Source organism: Notothenia rossii, assembly GCF_949606895.1.
Source record: "Notothenia rossii genome assembly, chromosome: 10".
Taxonomy (NCBI): Eukaryota; Metazoa; Chordata; class Actinopteri; order Perciformes; family Nototheniidae; genus Notothenia; species Notothenia rossii.
In genome coordinates, this window is record NC_136908.1 from 50100120 (window position 1) to 50106555 (window position 6436).

At 37.8% G+C, this 6436-nt stretch overlaps 1 long non-coding RNA gene across 2 annotated transcripts in view; it reads right to left on the reverse strand.

Annotated features, from left to right (window-relative positions):
* Nucleotides 1-592: 592 nt before the first annotated feature.
* The window catches only part of LOC307023113, a 99737-nt gene continuing 93893 nt past the window's right edge, over nucleotides 593-6436 (reverse strand). The window contains exons 3-4 of one of the 2 annotated variants that reach the window (XR_013803605.1): nucleotides 1057-5836; nucleotides 593-970 (exon numbers count right to left, since the gene is read on the reverse strand). This is a non-coding gene — a long non-coding RNA (uncharacterized lncRNA). Of the gene's footprint in view, nucleotides 5837-6436 lie in introns of both variants that reach the window. The other variant, XR_013803606.1, reaches the window with a different exon arrangement.

The following is a 6436-nucleotide window of genomic DNA, read 5'->3' on the forward strand; positions in this document are numbered from 1 at the left end:
CAGCATTATTTAATGATACTGTTTTATATATATATATACACACACACATTTATTCATTTATAAACATATATATATATATATAAACACACACTATTTTATATATATATATATATATATATATATATATACACACATTTATTCATTTATAAACATATATATATAAACACACACTATTTTATATATATATATACACACATTTATTCATTTATAAACATATATATATATATATATATATATATATATATAAACACACACTTATATGTACTCACACATGTATTTATTAATGTATACACACAGATGTATTCATTCATTTATATACACACAGCATTATTTAATGATACTGTTTTATATATATATATATATATATATATACACCCACATTTATTCATTTATAAACATATATATATATAAACACACACTATTTTATATATATATATATATATATATATATATATATATACACACATTTATTCATTTATAAACATATATATATAAACACACACTATTTTATATATATATATATACACACATTTATTCATTTATAAACAAATATATATAAACACACACTATTTTATATATATATATATATATACACACACACATTATTATATATATATATGAACACACACTTATAAGTACTCACACATGTATTTATTAATGTATACACACACACTCACATATATACACTTTATATTAATTCATTTGTACACACACACATACATATATATATATATAAACAAAACAACACAATATAATAAAAACAGTTGCAATAATGACATAATATGGTATGATCAATTCTACCCTTTTGTTTTTGCTCCCATATTTCAATTAAAATATATTTTTCAAAATCAATATTGGTGGGGGCTCTTTTGCAAAGATAATCAATAACACCACCTGACAGTTGTTGCAGATTATACATACTTGTTACTTACACACATGTGCGATGGTCCCCAAAAAGCCAAAATCTGCACTGTAAAAAAATATATACATATATTAGGCACTCTGAATAAGAGACTGTGTAATAATCATGCCTTTTAATTGGTGTATATGTCTCACCAGGTGAAGGCTGGGACAGTGGGAGGGGTGAGGTAGGAACAGGGGACTGCTGAATGCTGAAGTCCCAGGATACAATCCCAAGTTGACTGCATGATCCACTTACCTGTTTGCATCAACTGCAGGAGGTCAAGCAGGGGTCATCTGATGTCCTTTAGGTTGGATCAACACCAGCCTCTGGAAAGATTTCATGACTGCAGAGGGCAGTGGACCTTTAGTCATTTAATACTGTGATGTCGGGTAATGGATTTGTATTAACAGGGAGGTTACATGGGATAAAACAGAGGGATGGGGACGAAGAGGAGTCAGAGCGTGTAGAGGGGCACTGAGTGTCCTGCCTCTAAACAGAGGGATGGGGGTGATGTTTGCTAATGTATCCCTCTTATATCCATCAGGAATTAATATTAAATGATGAATTAACATTACCTCAGCACTGCATAAGTGTGTTCATCAGTCATATTGACAAAGAAGCACTATTATATTGTATATTATGCAGCGTTTATAAGGACGGTATTTTGCTTGTCAGATTCAGATTTCGCGCGCGTCTATGACGCTATCACGTAGAGCTACGTCGATCCTTGCGTAATGCGGAAGTGGGCGTGGTTAAATATAAACTGGTTTGATTGACGATAGAATTTCCCCCGCCCCCTGTCAACACTCGCGACACATGAGTGGCCAGACTAAACAACAATAAGCGCTACTTGGCAACCGTGTGTGGCGGCAAAGTACATTTAGTTTTGCCGGTATTCAACATATTTTACCAGTCATAGTCCGGTAATTATTTACACTCTAAGAAGAGTCCTACAGACATGGCGTCAAAAAGGAGTAATGTGTGGAAATATTTCGACCAGGTTAGTGAATGCGGTGTGGAGGGCAAACTATGCCAAATTAAACTTATATACATACTGTACCTTGCTATACCCGCAACCTCTGTTCCAGCTGAGAGGGTCTTCTCTACTGCTGGCCTGATTGTGAATCGCCTCCGCACACGAAAGCTGTAGTAGGCCTATAGCTGTCAAACTGTGATCACCAGTTCAATACATTTGACAAATTCGACTTGGTTTCTATACTTATTTGAACATGTATTTATTTATTTCCAAAAGTTATTGAAATTTTTTTTTGGGAAAATGTTTTTTTTTTTTTTATAGGATATCTACATTTCGCTTATGAAACACGGCTTTCTCACAACTTCAGTTAAACACTCGAAATGGCCCAAAACTTCACAGGCCTGGTAACGATGCAGCCATCAATACATCTAAGCTTATTATGGGGTGTCATCAAATGCCGTTGCCATGGCGACAGATAATTCCCATCAAGTTAGTTCAAAAGTTTGCAATTCAAATATTCTGCTGCTTTTCCAAGCCTTTTTACTTTATTTTCTTCTCTCATCACACATTCAAGCCCCCAGCGTCAGCTTTTCAACATTAAGCATTCCCACTAGAAATTTCTTCAGGAATTGCATTCTCTAGTTTCAATATGCCTTTGGTCACTTGAGGGCATTGTCTCAAGCTGTAATCACAACACCAGCATATTGATCTGGCAAAACTTTAATTAGAGTCGTGTTACTGGCAACCTAATGAATGTAAGTACCAAGTTTTGGCAACTTTAAATGACTTTAGAGGGAAAGATATGGCTCTGCTAAATGTTCCACTATGTTCCGCAGCCAATGCCTGACTCTGTCTCTGTCTGCTGCTTGGCAGTGTGTTCAGTGGGCCTGCTGTGGCTGGTAACAAGATTAATGAGATCAATGCATCAAGTGTGGCACTGCCCAGCAGTAAATAGATTTTGGGTGGATGTGCTGCATTTCTAAAAGTCTATTTTATGTGTAAATATTCCGAAATGCCGAAGAGTGTGTTTACTGTACAGTAAGGCAAAGGAAAGAAATTTGAAATGATCAAATGATGTGTGATAGATGAAGACATTACATTGGAAAGTGAGGAAACTTCAGTCTGAGGAAGTTTAAGGAATATTTGGACCATGATCAAATGAGAAAAGTCACAAGGATTTATCTTCTCCTTTGTATTGTTATATGTTTGTTGTATATGCATGAATATTCTGTAAGCATATCATAATAATAGATTCAAATCAAAGATAGTGAAGATAAAATAATTCCTTGTGGCTTAAATACTACCTTAGACCCTTTTCAAATTACATCTGGTAATTTGATAACATTTTTATAAGAAATAATGATTAATGTCGCTTGCACTTTTCGTTATTCCCCCAAATGACATTTAAAAAAAGGCATGATTTTAATATGGTTATTACTTTTTTAATACTACATTTCCGAAGTGATTTTGTCTGTATTTTCTTTTATCTTTTATTCTACTCACAGAGAACCAGATCTGTACAGCGTTCAAGTTAGAGACGAGAGCAATTTTCCATAACTCTCAGTAACACACCACCCATGATTGATTTAAAGCTCCAACCTCTCCTCACAGCTGGCCTGTTGTACTCAGATATTGCACATGGAACAAATTCAGTTTCTAAACTGGGAACGCATGATAGCGAGAGCGAGCATCATCTGGTTATCTGACTTCAGAATTTGAAAACTTTTGATAAAGCGGGTGCATGCACTACAGTCTTTGATGAATACATAGAGCTGGGGAAAAAGCAGCTTGTAAAAGTAATATAAACTGGTAACTGCAGGAGCGTGTTGTGTTTTCAGGGCAGAGGAAACATTAGCAGTAAATAATTTCCCTTCCAATAGACCCATAGGCTATGGAGCTTAATCTCAAGAGAAATTAAACCTCTTCCAGATGCCTGCAATGCTGAGATAAAGGAATATTACTTCATGAGGAAATGGACAGTCATGCAAGATAGTCGATAACATAACTACTGTAGGTTATGTTGTTGAACACCTGTGCAAACCCCTGCACATTAAAGTACATTTTGCACCACTGGTTCTGTGAGAAAAGGCTGCCTTAGAGAATAAACACACAGTCTAAGATTGAATGATCTTAAAGAAGACCTGAGGCTTTTAATGACCTAATGCCCCTTTAATATCAAGAAATGGACACAACAAATAGGTCTCTAAATATTATCTTTGGCAGATGTGTTCAGATCTATATGGCCTCTGTGGGCAGACGTGACGCTTGCTCTGACTCCATGTGCTGCCTCCATCTAGAGGTCAGGCCATAGATGCTGCCTTCCTTAATGGGAGCGTGGGCAAGAGGAAATAAGCAAGGCATAGGACAGGACCTGTCTTCAAGCGGAGGATGTGAACCGAATTCACTCCCCCCCCAGCAGTCACCGTGTGGGTTTCGAAGACATTGCAGTCGAAGAAATGACACTTCTAGACGGATCTCTTAACAAATTCACTGGGGTTTTCATGGAGTATGCGATGGAGTCTCTTCCGATAAAGAAGGTTCATGGCAGTAATTCCTCGGATGCTTACAACCCCTTAATAAATCGAGCAGGAACACCCATGGCTGTCCATTGTTCTCCCCTATCACCTCCCATCATCTGGCCCTCACTCCCATCCGGCACCACTGTATCCCATCATCCATCACTCCAAGGTGTTGTCCAAGAGCGGCTGCCCCTGATCACCCCTGACTAGCCCTGACTGGGGGCTTGTGGTCTCGGTAGTAGATGCAAGTCCTGAAAGGATGTGACAACTTTATTAGGCACAAATCAGGCGGCCGCGCTTCCATTCTCTGCCGGACGGCTGAGCGATGTGCGCCCCGAGCTGTGGTCTTTGTCACGGGTGGGATTCTCCCTCTCTCTCTTTATCCATTTCTTTTTTATTCAAAGCCTCCAAGCTTTCCCCAGACATGATCAGCCCTCCCCTTCGCTCTCAACCATCCACTCCAGGAGCCTTTAGGGGACGTATCGTGGCTCGGATTGTTGCTCCTGTCATTGTTGAATAGATCTCAAAAATCTCATCACAAAAAGGACCACACATGTCACTCCAGACCATCGTTAGCTCACATGCAGTCACATGACACAGCCCATCAACCCATTCACAGCATACTGCACGTATAAAGCCAGCTGTAAAATATTTTGAACTTCTAATAAATCCTTTTGACTGCCACGGATCAGGAGGAATACATTCGAAGGCACTGAAAACATGATTGGCTTTACTGGTAATAAATGAGTACAAGGATGAATAATGATTCCCCATATCTCCCGTATATTCTATTTAAGACAGGTGAGAAGATTTATTTCCAAAAGGAGAAATCCCCTCGTCAGTGTGTCACAGCGCCGGGTTAAACAGAGGAAATCCTAAGGAGATTAACACAGCCATGTTCCCAAAGCTTCTCACTGGAGAGCAAAATGGAAATCATCCAATTTCTCAGAGAAAAGTTTAAGCAAATTGAGCAGCATTACGAACAGAGGGGGAAGACAAAAAAGGATTTGGTGCACAAACATATTTCTCTGCACTTCAGCAGCATTCACTCTGGCTTTGTGAACATTTCATCCCTGGGGGGGGGGAGATCAGAAAAGAAAGAAGAGAGGACAGAAAGCATGGACAATTTCCATAAGTCTTTTCCTCGCATATTTAAGAGCAAGTATATTGTTTGAAAGTGATAAGTCCTTTTTTACAGTCACACTGCTGGAATGCTCTATTTTAACATTTTGGATAGACAGATGCTAGCCTGGCTTGTTGATCTTAGCTTTCAAAAAGAGGACAAATTTAATTCAATGCCAAAGTATTTCAATATCTCTTTGCCAAGCAAATCTTATCACAGAGATTTACCACATACCTTCAGGAGTTGTAGCTCTGGATCAAAGTGACAGGTCCCGCCTATTACGTCAAAGTGGAGGAACTTTGTTTGCCATAGAACTGCGAATAAATACATTTGGTATATTTAAGATGTGGACGAAAATACGACCAAATATAGAGTAGTTTGCCATTTCAGAATGAAAATACATGTGTTTATCATTTAGTTGCACATATCCAGGGGTAAACAGTTTTATATATCATTTGTCCATCAGTAAATTAAAATACGAGCACTTTCCACTTGTTTCTTGTTGCACAAAACATCCCCATTTGTTGTCTGAGTAAACAGTCTAGTTTGTGCTGTGCAGCTGCTCTTTAGGCAGCAACTTTGGAATGACGGCAATACTGATATCATTTTGAAAGGATGCAGTTGGACAACATGATAGATCACAGTATTGGTTATGTGGTTTCTTTCTGGGGGAAAGACTGATGCATCATCGTAAAATGTTAACTGAACTGCAGTATTTGATCATTTTCTCCTATCTGGGTAGTATATCATACATGCTGAAGATGAAATGATTTCTCCACACTGGATCTTTACAGCTCAGTTGACATTTTTCAAGGTGACCTATGTTAAATTATTGGCTGATTCCACAATAATTCACCAATCCACAAATGAACCTGATCAGTAAATAAGGACCATTACTTTTTAAAGGCCACGCA